This window comes from Nelumbo lutea, chromosome 2 (genome assembly GCF_056320005.1).
Source record: "Nelumbo lutea isolate HS-2025 chromosome 2, American lotus-T2T, whole genome shotgun sequence".
Taxonomy (NCBI): Eukaryota; Viridiplantae; Streptophyta; class Magnoliopsida; order Proteales; family Nelumbonaceae; genus Nelumbo; species Nelumbo lutea.
In genome coordinates, this window is record NC_142685.1 from 52,361,741 (window position 1) to 52,378,435 (window position 16,695).

At 37.4% G+C, this 16,695-nt stretch overlaps 1 long non-coding RNA gene across 1 annotated transcript; it reads left to right on the top strand.

Moving 5' to 3' along the window:
- Window positions 1–5,523: 5,523 nt before the first annotated feature.
- On the top strand, window positions 5,524–6,583 carry LOC148870676 (uncharacterized). The gene is made up of 2 exons (XR_016106833.1): window positions 5,524–5,990; window positions 6,110–6,583. It is a non-coding gene; the product is annotated as an uncharacterized LOC148870676 (long non-coding RNA).
- The last annotated feature ends 10,112 nt before the right edge of the window (window positions 6,584–16,695 follow it).

The following is a 16,695-nucleotide window of genomic DNA, read 5'->3' on the forward strand; positions in this document are numbered from 1 at the left end:
AGTCTCGAATTAGAGACAGTAGGGATAAGACCTTGACCGGTATACTGAACTCTAAGGTAAATTTTGTGGAAAACGGATCGAAGAAGACTAACCCTGCATTACAAGTAAAGAAGAAGGATGGAAACTTCAAAAAGAGCAACAATAAGAAAGGGTCCTGCTATGTTTGTGGAAAGAAGGGGCGTTATGCTCGAGTCTGCCGATATCGAAAAAGCGGAACCAAGTCTACAAACACGGTAGAAGACAATCTCGTGGCCATGATTACTGAAGTCAACATGGCAGAATCATCTTCTGGATGGTGGTTTGATTCAGGCGCCACAATCCATGTTTGTAAGGACAAGTCCTTATTCAAGACATATGAAGAAGTGACTGATGGTCAGGAGGTACAGATGGAAAACCAAAATGTGTCAAAATTGTTGAAGGAGGCAACGTAGAGTTGAACTTCACCTCCGGAAAGACACCGACTCTCCTGAATGTTCTCCATGTTCCTGACATTAGAAAGAACTTGGTCTCAATAAATCTTGTTTGTAAGAGGAGATTCAAAGTTGTCTTTGAATCCGACAAACTAATCATATCCAAGAATGGTATGTTTGTTGGAAAGGGATATGGTTGTAATGATATGTTCAAATTAAGTATTAATGAAGGAAAAATTTCTGCTTATATTGTTGATTCTTTCTCTTTATGGCATGATAGATTAGCACACTTGAATTTTAAATCCATAAAGAACATGAGCAAACTAGGTATAATTGCTTACAGTAATGAATCAACTAGAAAATGTGAAATATGTGTAAAATCTAAAATGGCTAAGAAACATTTCCCTAGTGTTGAGAGAAATTCTCAACTTCTAGAAATAATCCATTCTGACATCTGTGAACTCAATGGTGTATTAACTATAGGAGGCAAGAGATACTTCATAACATTTATAGATGATTTTTCTAGGTACACCTATGTCTACCTTATGAGAACTAAGGATGAAGCCTTTGACATGTTTAAACTATATAAGACTGAAGTTGAAAATCAACTAGAAAAGAAAATTAAAATCCTTAGAAGTAATAGGGGTGTTGAATACTTTAAAAATGAGTTTACTTCTTTCTGTGAAGAATTTGGAATAATACATCAGTGTTCTGCTCCTTATACCCCTCAGCAGAATGGCCTGGCTGAAAGGAAAAATAGAACACTTACAGAAATGATAAACTGCATGTTGTTAAAAACTAATGCACCCTTAAACCTGTGGGAGGAAGCACTCCTAACAGCCTGCCATTTACATAACATAATTGTTTCTAGAGTTAACAACAAATGCTCATATGAATTATGGACAGGAAAAAAACCTACTTTAGCATATCTAAAAGTGTGGGGGTGCTTAGCATATTGTAGAGTTCCAGATCCTAAAAGAACCAAATTAGGATTCAGAGCTAAGAAAAGTATGTTTGTTGGATATGCAGAACATAGCAAGGCCTATAGGCTTCTAGATTTAGAGTCCAACATAATAATTGAAACTAGAGATGTTGAATTCTTTGACAATAAACTGTGTTATGAACCTGTAGAAAATGAATCCACAGGAAATGACAGAGAAACTCAGATCTCAATACCTGTTGATAATAATGAGACTGAAAGAAAAAATGACACAACTATAACACCTACAATAGGACTTAGAAGAAGTCAAAGACAAAGAACAGAGAAACACTTAGGTTCAGATTTTATCTCTACTCAGTCAATTGTATTTTTTGTTGAGGCTGATAGAGAGAAGATTTTAAATAAAATACCCATTGTCCTAAACATTGAAAATAATCTAAAAACCTATAGTGAGGCCATGACCTCTAGAGATGCTGCCTTTTGGAAGGAAGCTATAAATGATGAAATTGATTCAATAATGTCAAATAACACATGGGTGCTAGTAGATCTACCTCCATGATCAAAACCAATAAAATGTAAATGGGTGTTTAGAAAAAAATACAACACTGATAGAACTGTGCAAGCTTTTAAGGCTAGATTGGTAGCCAAAGGATTTAGTCAAAATGAAGGGATTGATTACTTTGACACCTATGCACCAGTGGCTAGAACAACTTCTATTAGAACACTTATAGCATTAGCATCCATTTATCATTATCTGTTCACCAAATGGATGTTAAAATTGCTTTCTTAAATGGTAATTTAAATGAAGAGGTTTACATGGAACAACCAGAAGGATTTGTTCTTCCTAGAAATGAGAAGAAAGTCTGTAAACTGGTTAAATCGCTATATGGGTTAAAACAAACACCTAAACATAATAGTGTTGATAGATGCATCTACTCAAAATTCACTGAAAATTATGGAGTAATTGTGTGTCTTTATGTGGATGATATGCTTATTGTGGGTACAAATATGGTTGGCATAAATGAAACTAAAAACTACTTATCTTCTGTTTTCAAGATGAAAGCTTTGGGAGAAGTAGATACCATCTTGGGAATTAAAGTTAAAAAGCATAGTAAGGGCTATGTATTAAGCCAATCACAGTATATTGAGAAAGTATTTGAGAAATTTAAGCATTTAGGGTTTAAAGAATATAGCACACCATATGATTCTAGTATAAAACTAGTAGAAAATACTGGTAGAGCAATTGCACAACTTGAGTATGCTAGTGCAGTAGGGAGCTTGATGTATGCTATGCTTTGTGCTAGACCTGATATTGCATTTGCAGTAAGTAAACTCAATCGGTTTACAAGTAATCCCGGTGCAGAGCACTAGAAGGCAATTGGGAGAGTTCTTGGGTATCTCAAGAGAACCTTGGAACTTGGCTTATTTTATTGTGATTATCCAGTTGTACTAGAAGAGTACACTGATGCAAGTTGGATTTGGTAATGGAGATAACAAGTCCACATCTGGATGGATTTTTTGTCCTTGGTGGGGGTGCGATCTCTTGGGCATCCAAGAGACAAACTTGTATATCTCACTCGACCATGGAATCCGAATTCATAGCCTTAGCGGCTGCTAGAAAAAAGAGGTTGAATGGATTAGGAATTTATTATTGGATATAAAACTTTGGCCTAGTCCTATGCCTCCAATTTTCATTTACTATGATAGTGAGGCAACTCTGTCAAGGGCCTACAGTGGTACCTACAATGGTAAGTTCAGACATATAAGTTTGAGACATGAAATTGTTAGGCAACTGATTCAAGATGGAGTCATCACTATAACCTATGTGAGGTCAAGTAAAAACTTGGCTGATCCTCTTACCAAGGTTTAGCCAAAGAATTGGTAAGAATGACAACCAAAGAGATGGGATTAAAACCCTTTACTTAGTCACCTGTAATGGTAACCCAACCTGAACTGAAAAGCCATCAGTATTGGGTTTAATGGGTAACAACAAGTTACAGCAATGTGACTGTTAGCATTGACATTGAGAAATTTTCTATCACAACATAAACAGTGCTGTCCATTATGATGAGAGGTTGAGATAAACTCTTAATGAAGTTCTGAAATGTATCAAATAACGGAGCACATAGTGGAATTTCACCTATGTGAACATAGAAGTGGTGCCGCTTCTCATGAGGGTTTGGGTTTGCTCTCGGGATTGTTCATGAAACCAGGAAAGAAGCACATGAACATAACAGTGCTGAGCAAAATTTGAAACTCTTGTAGAGACTGAACATTTTTATGTGTATAGTTGTCTCCGGTCTGTTTTGAGAGTAGTTGGTTTAATGTCTTACCACCAATAACTTTGACAAGACTCTGAGATAACTATACTAACAAGAGGTTTAAGTTGATAAACATCTTTTGTATGCATAATTGTGTCATAGTAGTTTGCATTGAGAGAGAACTATGTAATTGATCAATCAATGTGGGGGATTGTTGGATTTTAATCTCATAAGAGATTAAGTCCAATGGGTTTGATTGGTCAATTACATGAGAAATTGCACTTGTACACTTGTTTGAAAAAATCTGTTTTTCTCTTACAAAACCCAGTTTTGAACTTGTCCCACATTGGAAAATTATAAGTTTTGTTTTCAATATTTCAATAGAAATTGATTTACACTCCTTAGAATTAGTAGAGGAGAGTATGGGGATTCGATACCGCGCAACGCGCGCACGCGTGTGTGTGGCGCAATGAGGCGCTTTAGATGCGCACTTTGCTCGCACTTTGATCGGGTGTGATCAAGAGGCACAATTCAAAGTTAACAGTCACCAATTGTAACAACTTTTTAAACAGTCACAATGGTTGAAATTGTGACTGTTCAAGGTGCATTCTCTAAACCAGCACCTACCTTTTCCTTATACCTCTTCACAAATTATTTAAGGAGCATGAATCAGACTCCAAAATACACAATTTCGAAATTCACTATTTCTCTCTCAGTCCGGTCTACTACAGTCTCACAGAAGGTTTCTTTGGAGACTCTTCAACTTTGTTGGTTGCAGATTCTCGCCCAAGGCTCAGTTGTATCCTGGGAACGAATTTGCCTGTAACCCAACAGCAAACTCAGTAAAACTGAGTGGGGGCAAATAACATTCTAAAGACAGTGTCTTCAGACGCGCTTCAGAGCTTCTCCTCCTAAGTTACAGTGACCCCATCTTCCCCAACAGACATTTCCAATACACAGCAGGATGTGCTGGGGGACATTGTGGGACGGCCCTTGTGGAAGAGAGATTTGAACTCCTGTGAAACCGTCATATGTAGGATAAGATGACCTGTAAAATGAATAAAATAAACCAGCTTCAAGTGCCACTTTAGAACTAAACCTATCCTCTTTGGCTCTTTGCAACCTAAAAAATATCATTCGGAATTACTTGTGGATAAAGACGTGCTAAGTGCTGGATTTATTTATCTTAGTACTTGTGATCTACCTTGTTCTTTAGTTTTTATTTGTAAGGGTGATTTGTGGGGTGGTACTATCTCCATCTTGTGTATTTTTTTTTTATTTTATCAAAAAATTTAAAATAAAATAAAATTAAGTCTTTGTTCGTATTTCGATAAATTATTTATTCAGGTAAATACATTGACCCCGATAATTGTTTCCCAGAAAAGATTCACACGGTTAAGTGCATTTACCCATTTTCTTTTATTTTCCATATAAATAAGGCAATGATCATTTTATCCCTCAAAACCCATTATTACAAGGGGCATTTTTGTCCTTTTCAAGTATTGATAACTTTTCTATGAGGTGGAAAAATTATTTACCTACGTAAGAGATGTGTATCACTTATCCGGATAAGTGGTACCCATGAAAATAAACTTTCTCCGGTCCTCACATAAATCTAAAAAAAAAATATGGGATTTTTCAATGAGAATCAAAATCCCATTGACATGATTGAAGAAATTGACTAACTTTTACTCTTACTATTTACATATTGTATTAAAGTACTTTTAAGTTTTCATTGATTATTACTCCCCTGCTGCCATTAGGATTCGGTCACGATCTACTCACATACTATACCAAGTGAATATTATATTTTGTGAAAATGACAATAATGCCCTTTTCATTATTGATATTAATTTATTGTCTAAAACAATCACGGGAAACGGATAAATTGTTCTCTCCACAAACAAACGGTGAGTGAGGGCGAAAGGAGGGGAAAGAGAAAAAGGAAATGGATGGTCTTTGCCAAGTCAGTACCAACTATAGGTTGATTCTCTCTCTTAATTGGATCAATGGGAGCAGAACTTCTTACACCCGACAGAACTCTCGCTTGTCCCCTTTGCCGCCTCTCTCTATCAGCTTCATCGGGGGGCAAACTCGGTTTTGCCAATTCGTGCGCTATTCGGTCACAAGATCCGGGAACGAGAGCTCTCGAATAAGAGTTATGTTTCATCAATTGCCTGCAGTCGTCGAGGATGCCAGTAGATTTCTAACGAGGAGGGACTGTGTATTGTTTAACAGGCTTTTAACAATTGCCTTCAAACTTCAAAGCAGATGTTTTCATACTCCATTGCCAGACCGATCAGAATTCCTTCTTCATTGCCATAGTGCCTCTGCATCGATAAGAATTCCGAGGGGGGAAGACATTGACTTGCTTCGCAGGTGAGCTTCTTCCTGGTTTCTTGCAATTATACCAATTCCTATTAATCAGGATTGTAGAGGTTGGATTAGTTTCAGTTTTCTCAAACACAAATCTGTTCCTTTGGTTCCATATATTCCAGGCTATGATGGCACCATCTTCCAGGAAAGATTGATCTGTGCGCAAGCCACGAACAAGAAGGTTCCTCCACTCTTGAATCCAGTTCATCAAGTTCAAACTCATGCCAGAGCTTCCAGACTTCATCCCAAGATGAGACCTAAGCCAAACTTGCTCGCATCACAGCAACCAAACAACATTTTATGGGTGCTTATTTGCGTAATGCTTTCTTCTTCAAAGTTACAGAGGGCAGATGGCATCCATCCGACATCTTTAATTCTCTTGGCAAGATTCAATTTGGACGGAACGGCACCCATCAATCACCACCATATAGCAATATTACTGCTCTTGGCTAAACAGACTGAACTCCACATGGTTTTCCAAATGTGATCCCTTCGACTACAAGAAGAGATTTCCACTGTTTAGAAATGTTGATATACCCCAGAAACATGTATTCCTGTTTACTCTTCAAAAATAAAAAGGGTTAAACATTGCTGCAGCCATGGCGGTCTCACCCACTTGGGTTGTTAGCGGCCGTGGCGGTCTCTTCTTTTAGTTCTTGCCTTTCATTTTCAGGGTTCAAATTAGAACCCTCTTGATATCGACCCTCTTCTCTTGCCTTCTTTTCTTCGAAATCACAAAAATAGAGAAGGAAAATAGGTTAATATTGCAACAGACGCCTCTTGATAGGTTTATTCCAGTTCTTGAAAATTTTCGTCAATTGGATTTTATTTTGAAAATTTGAGGTATAATGGAGGGCAAATGCGACACTTTGTTTTTTTGCTAGTACTTAACGGTGATTTCAATTGTTAGAACACTTAAAAGGTACTTAAAGACAATATGTAAACCAAGGTTTTTAAAACCGACTTGGAGAACGAACCAATCAGGGGTCCGGTTCCTGGGTTGAATGGTTGGTCCGTTCTGATAAAAAAACAAAAAATAGTTAAAACCGTTGAATGGTTCAACCACCCGGGTCAGTGGTTTTCTGACCAAATCAACGTTTTTTGGGGAAAAATGGATTGGTTCCCAGTTTTTCTAGTTTGACCGTCTAGTCCAGTCCGGTTTTGAAAATCATGATATAAACAATAAGAGCAGAGCTAGTCAATTTCCTAAACCATAGGGGGTACTTTAAGAATTTTGCCATAAAATTAACTATCAATCTCACATCAACAAGAATTGACATATTTGCCCGCAATAATCCTACCCACATGATACTATAGTTATACATTGGGAACATCTTGCCATGAATATTAATATGTAAATATGGGAAATGTTCTCAATGTATAGACTCCGGATCTCTTGCCCATGAGAACTCTGCTCATGCCTACCCACAATACACTATCCTGTTAGGCAGTGTATGCCCTTAGCTCCAATCAGCATGATGTACATTATGACATTTATTGTAAATGAATAAAGTACATATTTGATTCATGTTATTGTGGTGTGTTTCTGTATAATACCCTTAAACTGGACACATATGAGATTCGTGTTAGTTTAGAATCTTCACAGTTGTTAGATAGATCTGGGGAGATTTATCCTGCCAAGGTTGACGCTGATGTGCCACCAAGTTGGTTGGGGTGGCCTGTCTAAGCTACCAGGGTGAGGCCTGAGGCACATGCAGTGTAGGTTTTCTTCAAACCCTAAATCGGACCAAATTCCAGTATTGCCATTGACTTTGGAGATAGATGAAAAAAACAGAAATGTTACACCTGACCCCTAGACTCGATTATGATACTGCACTAGGTATCAGATTGGGATGTCTTTGATGTGCCAATCAGTGAGATCCTTAGAAGGGGTTAAAACATGGGTATATTGGGATAGTCTGAGAATTCACCTGAGTGGGTGATCATAGTGACATGATCGGTCCCTTTGTCGGACAAAGTGAATGATCAGGGAAATACACTCTCTCTGATGGAAACGTAAACTACCGACAATGGATTTCAAATGTGTTTGAAATTTGGTTTTGCAAAATATATTTATATAGAGATATACTTAGATATTATGGTTTCACAAATTGTTTACAAAATGTTTTAATTCTCGGGATCCAAGTGAGTAGAGAGTGCAACACTATACCTTACAGCCGAGGGAGATGTCCTCTCTTATCGAGCAGTGTTTGATCATTAAGGGCTGAGAAGTTAAGTGTAAGACCATTGAGGGTTATACATGATGTGCTAATCTTGCATCTGCCTACAGTTATTGGGCCTTCATAAGATGGTTGGACCCAATGACCATTTAGTATAAATGTTGGGTCCATTAAGAGCCCATAGTGATAGACTCAGGGGTTTATTATATTCAATAGTGAACTCGACCAGGCCTTGAAATAGAGGCTAGGATGAACCCATGTGGCTGATATGTAGATCAATGATAGGGTTCCATGCCATACAAAGAGAGTCAAACTAGCCAGCATTAAAAGGAAGTGAACCTAAAAACTTAATGGGCCTAAAGCCCATTTTCGAACTGGGTTAATTGGATTAATTAAAAAATGAGTGAATCCGGGTTTGGATCAGTAGATAAGGATAAGAGAATAACTCTTATCCACTTGAAGAGTCCAGATCCAAATAAAGATTTGGATAAGGGAACTCCTAATTTGATTAGGAATGATTGATCTTAATCTGCAAATAAAATAATGGATTATTTTTATCATTTAAACAGTCCAGATCCAAATAAAGATTTTGATAAGGAGACTCTTAATCAGATTAGGAGGTTGTCTCTTTAAGGCTATAAATAGAGAGCAGGGCAGACTTGAAAAAGACACAACACATAAGACAACTCAATTTGACTGTTTTTACTTTCAATTCTTTTTCTCCCTACTTTTGCCACCCTACCCTGTTCGATCTCTAATTCTTTGAAGTGATCAAGATTTGATTTTGATATTGTTTCTTACTAGAAGAAACAATTCTAAAACTATGCTCACTGCCCTATTCGATTCTTGCTAAAGAATTAGAGGTTCTTGGTGAAGAACTACCTGCTATTCTTGCCTCATCTTAAGTTGTATCATCTTCAGTGGAGAGAGGATTTAATTCACTCTTTGAGTGTGAACACCTGCGTTAGAAGGCAAAATTAAAACCCTGTCTTCATTGTATCTCATAGCTTCTATATTTACTCTTTAATATAACACCACTATTCTCCTCTCTCTCTCTCTCTCTCTCTCTCTCTCTCTCTCTCTCTCTCACCTCAATAGTCAATGTTTATAATATCTCCCCTCCCCATTAAATCCCTCTTTTCCTCTTAAATTTTTGTTAGTTCCTAGTTACTTTTGGCTCTGTCTAATATAATAGGGGTGTTAATTAGATGGATTGAATTAGGTTAAGGACCAACCTGAACCTACCTTTGACCCAAACTAATATCAAAATTTGGATTTGCCCACCAATACATAGCGTGAGCCAATTTTCTTCTTATATAAAAGTCTAAAGAAATCATTTCTCCTTTTTCATTAGGTTTTTCTTTATTCCTTTATTATTTGAATGTAAATTTGTTTTGTGAAATTTTCTGGTTCAATAATAAAAATCACTTAACACGAGGCTGTGGCTATTTTTGCCAATTCAATTTTGAAATTATTTTTTTAAATTAATTATTGGTCTTATGTTAAGAACATTTTTTGGCTATATAAAAATAAATAGCTCAATAATTAAAAAGGAAAAAGTTATTTTTCTATCATTTTATATATAAAGATCAAGAAATATATAAAAACTTTAATGAAACAATGTTATTTCAATTTTTTTTAAAAACACTTTCTTTTAAACAGTCCATATCTATATATATACACTAAAAGGCAATGTATCTTTTCCTGGTATTTTTTTTAATTTTCTAATATTAAAGCTTTTAATTAACACTTCACATTAACTCAATATTATCCCTCTCTCTCTTCTTTATGTCATATTTTAAAGCAGTCAATAAAATGATGGAGACGCTTGGTTTTCCAAAATGTCTCTTGCCCAAGGCGGTGGAGCTAGCAATTAAACGTAGGAGGAAAAATTAGTTTTCCAACGAGAGAGAGAGAGAGGATTCTTAGCCTTAGTTCTCATTATTACTTTTCATCCTCCTGGCTTATGCCTGGTTATTGAAACCGGTGCAACTGGTTCATGGATCTTGGTTTCAATACAAGGACATCTTCCTTCTTGCTGGGCAGAGTAACATGGCCGGATTGATTGACATGTCAGAGTATATGGAGCAACATTTCGTTGTCAGATTGATTGGCGCTCCTCCTGGTAAGTTTTTTTTTTTTTTTTTTTTTTTTTTCTAGATTATTAATATTACGCCTGTTTTCCAGAAAATGAGATTTTGTTCCTCACATTTAAGTTGGGATTTTCAGGTATGTTGGAGATGAAGAAGGCGGGCAGCTCACTGAGGCTGTGAGGCGGAGACCTTACAATGTCATATTATTTGATGAAGTCGAGAAGGCGCACATCTCTGTCTTCAACACCCTCCTTCAGGTTCTTGATGATGGTAGACTGGCTGATGGCCAAGGGCGCACTGTGGACTTCACCAACAAAGTGACCATTATGACTTCAAATCTTGGAGCAGAGCATCTCCTTGCAGAACTCATGGGCAAATATACAATTCAGAGTGCTAGGGAGAGAGTCATGCAGGAGGTAAGAATTGAGAACCATGTTGCTTTTTGTAATGCATGAGCTTTTGACGGGAGTTGGGACATATAGTGACCAATTTTCCTATTTTGATGAGTTGCAGGTTAGAAGACATTTGAGGCCAAAGCTGCTCAATCGAGTAGGTGAGATCGTGGTCTTTGATCCTCTTCCTTGTTGCCGGGTAGTGTAACATGGCCGGGGGACTTACCTGTACAACCAGTTGGTGAGGAGGGGCTATGGCGTCTCTCAATGAGGGTGGAGCCATTGGTTGTCCGGGCGAAGAAAGACGACGAAAACGGGTATGTTGCGACCCGTTTGTGGTAACCCGAATACGAACAGACAGGTTGTCATAGACCCAACCAGTGCATAATATGGGTCCACTGGACCCGTGTAGAATATGGTTAGGTGGAACCCATGTAATGCATAGAAATTTGTTTAAAACCCATCATCACTTTGAATTCTCTTCAATTCAACATAAGTTTTCACTAATGGATATCGCTAATTTACTATTTTACCCTTTATTATGTTCAACCCATTTTACAATATCCCAAAATTACTTCCGTCATTCTTCAACCCGAAGCATTGGCCGCAACTTCTTCCACCATTGGTCATTGCTTCTCCCATCGTCTGAGATACTCGTTCTCTTCTCCCTCTCTCCCCCCATTACCGTCATCCACTGTTGTCTTGGACCCACTCGCTTTTCTTCCTACGACGATTTCTGACACTCACCCTAGTGCTGTCATGGAAGATAGGGAAGTCTTTGCATATCTTATCCCTTGCTCCGGCGGTTCGGGAAGCTTTTCCAGCGTCGAACCAAAAACAACCACAAGAGTCTTTCCGGAGACCACCCAAGTTCGCTTCACTGCAACTGCTTCAGGTGCTATACAAGCTACTGGGTTCGTTGGTACTCTTCACATAATCGTCAACTGATTCACGAGATAATTGATGCTTTTGAAGATGATTTGTTGCAGAAGACGAACACGAAGAACAAAACAGAGAAAAAGAAGAGAGTGTGCAATGAGGGGTCGGTTGATGGAAAGCGCCCTGAGGAGATTTCGGGAAGAGAGGAGCTGGATAATCAGGAAACATTGGAGGCCTGTAGTGATGAGACAGGCAGAAGTGAAGAAGCGGAGGATTTGGAGAAGGGTTCGGTAAGGAGATTTGTGAGTTTTATTGGGGAGAGGATACGGGGGGTTTGGGGTTAATAAAATGGCAGAAAGCAAAAAAGATTGGTTCAGATGTTGAATTGATGTAGCGCGATCCGACTGCTTCCTACTAGAGGATGATCTGATTTTCAGTTGGACGGCAACCTGAACAAATCTGTAAGAAAAGATTAGAGAACTTGGGGTGGTTAATCCGGCGAGGTCGCTCCAATGCTTAAGTTAGTAATCTGGTGCGAGCTTAAAGAGCTTTGAGAATTTTAGAGAGCTAGAGAGCAGAGAAATCACACGTCCGTTCTGTCATTGGGGTTGGAGCCTTTATATAGTTGAGTCCTCGCGGGTTTTACGAATCGGTTTTGAAATCTTCATCATGATGGGATCCATTTCCGCTTTAATTGGGGGATAATGCTGACAACTAATAAAGCTTATTAATTCCGCCCGAACTGGATGGAGAGGAGATAAGGTTGCCGTTGCGCAATGAAATCCCGTGAAGTTTAGAGTCTTGGAGGGGTTTCTGAGATCATTATGTGGTGGTCTTGAGTCAGTATTCCCGAGCTGATACTTTTATAGTTCCAAGCTAGATTGAGCGCCAAGTGCCTTGGGGTCGAGGTGATTATCCCGAGGTGATCTTTTGCTGAGGTGACTTTGTGCCGAGGTGGTTGATTATTTGACCTCAACTATTGTGGCGTGTCAGGTTGAGCTTTCATCTCTTAGTTAGGTCGTGTCAACGTGTCCCCTTTTTACTAGGTCGGGCCAAATTACCTTTCATCAACTTCTATTATGCATTTTGGAACTTTGTTTTTGTGTAAATTTCCCTTTTTTGGAATGTAGAGAAGAAATGAGCATTGGCCACTACCTCTTCCACCATTGGCCGTTGCTTCTCCCATCGTCTGAGAACGTGAAGATTTGAGATTGACTTCCGCAAAGAATGAACAAAATTAGAAGAATCAAGAGGAAAGCCACCACCGACCCGATTGCGATTCCTGCAATAGCTCCTATAGACAACTTCTTCCCACCACTGTTATTGTTGTTGGAGCTGCCACCTCCGCTTGTCGACGACACCGCTTCATTGGGACAAGGAGAAAGCGGCAAGCCGTAGAGTGAAGTGCTAAGGAATGAGTAATAAAAATAATAATGAATAATAAAAATAAAATAGGGTAAATTAGCTTTTCATTGAAATCTGTCGTTAGAGTATTTGCTAATCCCCATACTATCCTTGTAATAACTATTAATAGGGAGAAAATCACTGTTCATCTTCCCTGACCTTACAATACACGAACAGCAGCCATGGCAAACTTCCGTTGAAGTCCTCCCACTCTCTCTTTCTCTCTCCCCCAATCTCTCTTATTCTCCTTTCCCTTTCTCTCCTTCCCTTTCTTCTTTCCGATTTTCTCTGTTTTTTTTTTTTTTTTTTTTTTTTCTGTTTTTCATTGTATGCAGATGAAGAACAAACAACTTACAATTTGATTATTGACTAATTGCCTACATCACCCTACTATTCCAAAAACCAGTACCCCTGAAACTTGGGACCAATCAGATACAATTGTTAGGAATGACAGTCGAATTCCTGGTAATATATATTCTGCAATGTTCAATTTCCTTTCTTTCTTATCTTAAACAAGGAACTTAAGTAAAGATCTCTCTCTCTAAATAAAGGATAGTGGAGCCTACTTGAACATTAGGCTTGCTGGTGTTCATCGTGTAGCTGTCCAAGGTTTGAACACCAGAACACTTGATCTATCGACCAATGGATGGAGACATCAGGTAATCATGCATCAACTTTCTAAGCTTAAACTGCACCATATATCTCAGTCCATGAGCAGCAGCTACCCAATGGATTAAGCTTGGTGCATGCCACAGGTTTGAGTGGATGGAGAAAAGAACCAAATCTTTACTCCAGAGGGAACATAGAAGGTATCATGGAAAGAGGCCAAGGGGGGTGGATATGCTCTTACATGGTACAAGGTATCATTGCGGGAAACCACTACTAGTGGAATCTGATCGATCAGTGATCAGACCGAATTTGGTTTGATGTTTTTGCTTTTTCTTTTATTACAACTCATATCTAGCTATGAATGGTAACAGATAAGATGAAAATTTCTCATTCCAGAACTTCGACGCTCCTGAAGGAGACAACCTAGTCGCTCTCAATCTAACAAGTATGGGCAAGGGCATGGTTTGGTTTAATGGCAAAAGCATTGGTCATTACCGGGTAGACTACAAGTCTCCTTTGGGGAAGCCCACTCAGTCCAAGTATGTTTCCCATGATCGCGGCATCGTCGGCAACAGCTATATAGACGAGATTAAAGACCGAGAAGAGAAGAAAAGGAAAATGAGAAATGGATTTCTCCGTTCTTTTATTTCGGAGAGTTGTGAGAGAGAAAGAATGAGAGAAGACGATAAGGGTGAGAGAGGGGAAAAGAAGAGAAGAAAGGAAAAATAATAGGTTAAATAAGTTTTAAGAAAAAAGGGGCAAAAAAGAAAATAGAAGAAGTTTAGTGGGTTAGCGTGTTCCGTCATTTGACTTGACGATTAAAGGGGGTCTTTGTTTCACGGTCATAGTAGTGGGGTCTTTGTCGCAAAACAAAGTACAAGGGAGGGTCTTTGTGACAGACCCCATAGTACAAGGGGGATCTTTGTAATTTACCCAATAAAATAATTAATATTTAATCATAATCATAACAATTAATAAATAATAATAATAATAATAATCAATATTATGTAAATTATTATTATGATTAATTATTAATAATTAATTATAAAATAATAACTAATAATTAATAATTAGTAAATGAACTACATTAACTTCTTTTCCATAAAATACATTGTTTATGATTATTTCTATAAACTAAGCAATTGACTTTGTTTTATTATAGTTTATTTTAAGTTTTTTATTAAATTGATCGAAATATTATTTTGATTCTTTTACTTTATTTATTATTATTTCATTCTTTATTAACAAAACCTGTGCGACGGGTAACGCTAATTAATCATATAATAAAAGGTATACGATTCAAAGCTGATGGAGCTTCGTAGCAAACAACTGCTGTCAAATTATTTACGCTTCTTGAAATTTGCGAAAGCCTAAGGCACAGTCGTAGTTCTTAGCTTGCACGTTTACTCTCCACAGGTAGGCAAGAAGAAGACACTTTGACGGAGCACTTGTATTTTTTTTTTTCGGTACTTAATGCTACGTCTGAATTCTTCGTAGCATAGAGACCGTCGACCCAGCTCAAACTCGGTGGCAGCGGTTAACATTTTCGGTTTTCCTACCCATACCCATGACAACTCTATTCATACCTACCAATCACACGTGAGGAACGTTTCATCTTCTGTAAGTAGTATTTTGTGGGTAGAATTCTTATGAGTAGGAGATGAGGAATCAATTCAATTAGCATTAGCATTGTATCTCATTAATTCATCTAAGCTCATTTATTATCTATAAGTAAGCCCATCTATTATCTGTAAATTGCTGAAAGTTTATTTATTTGTCTCAACCCATCCGAATCCCAACTCCCGTAATACTGAACCAATCACGTAGCCATCCACTATAAAAGTAGGGTCTACGTACCAAGGACAAAAGTTAAAACAGTACTTGTCTTTCGTTGGCTCACTCCAAAAATGTAATCTTTTCTACACTGTTGGGAGACGGACTTTGTTGACTCGGTTCATTGAATTTCACACCAAAACGACTACCAGACCGCGGATCCACGATAAAGAGAGCCAATTTAGATTTAAATTATTGGTTTGAAAAAATGGGTTAATCAAAAAATCAATTTAGTTTAAATTATTGGTTGAGCACGATAAATTATTATTAGGCTTCAAAATAACAATTTGAAGTCTTGTTATATGTATTTGCACAGAAAATACAAGTAGGCACAGAAAAATGACAGCATATATATGTATTTGCACCGAATATATTTGCATTTGTAATATTCTCAAATGGAGATGGGAAGAGTGCAAATAGTTAGGATACCAGGTATTGCAATTGAACATATTTGTATTTCTATTCTTCTTTGACTCAGTTTGAAATTAAAGAATGCAAATATAAGTATGTAGAGTACAAAATCTTATATTTTATATCATTTTATACATATTTGCATTGCATATATTTGTATTTAAGATTGTGCCACTTGATTTATAGTCTGGCAATGGATGGTATCTCCACAATTAGGAATGCAATTTGGGGAATTTGGATTTAATTGAATGTTTTAACTGTGTAGCATGCTGTGGTGTTAATGATAATGCCCTATGTCAGTGACGAAATATGTGGACGCACATTAAGAGGTTGAGTGGTTGTTAATCTTTTTTTTATTTTAATTACAAACGGTTGGACTGGAAAAATCAGAAATCGGATGCTTTACCCCCAAACCACATTTTTAGCCAAAAATTGTTGATTTGATCAACGAACTACTGACCGGAGCAGTTGATCCGTTAAACCAAATAATAATTTTAGCCGTTTTTTATTTTTTATCAAAACAGACCATCCGTTCAGACCAGACGATTAGTCTACTTGATCTGAAAACCAAATCCCATAATGATTTCCTATCCGGTCTAACTTGGGCCAACTGGAATTTCATAGACTCCACTAAATTTTCAGGCCAAACATGGACTTTTTAAATGTGATCAGCCCAATAGTATCATAAATAATAAACATATATTAGTACTAGGCATTAGGTTTGGTCTTTATATTGTTTTACGTGTTTCTTTTGTTTCAATTTAGAAGTATAATTGTATCTTGGGTAGAAATATTTTTATGTGCAAAATGTGTGAATGGATAAGAATAAATTAATATATATATATATATATATAAATAGAAGATAAAACCAGGATATTGGATGATATAGAATCGGCTTTGAGTTTTG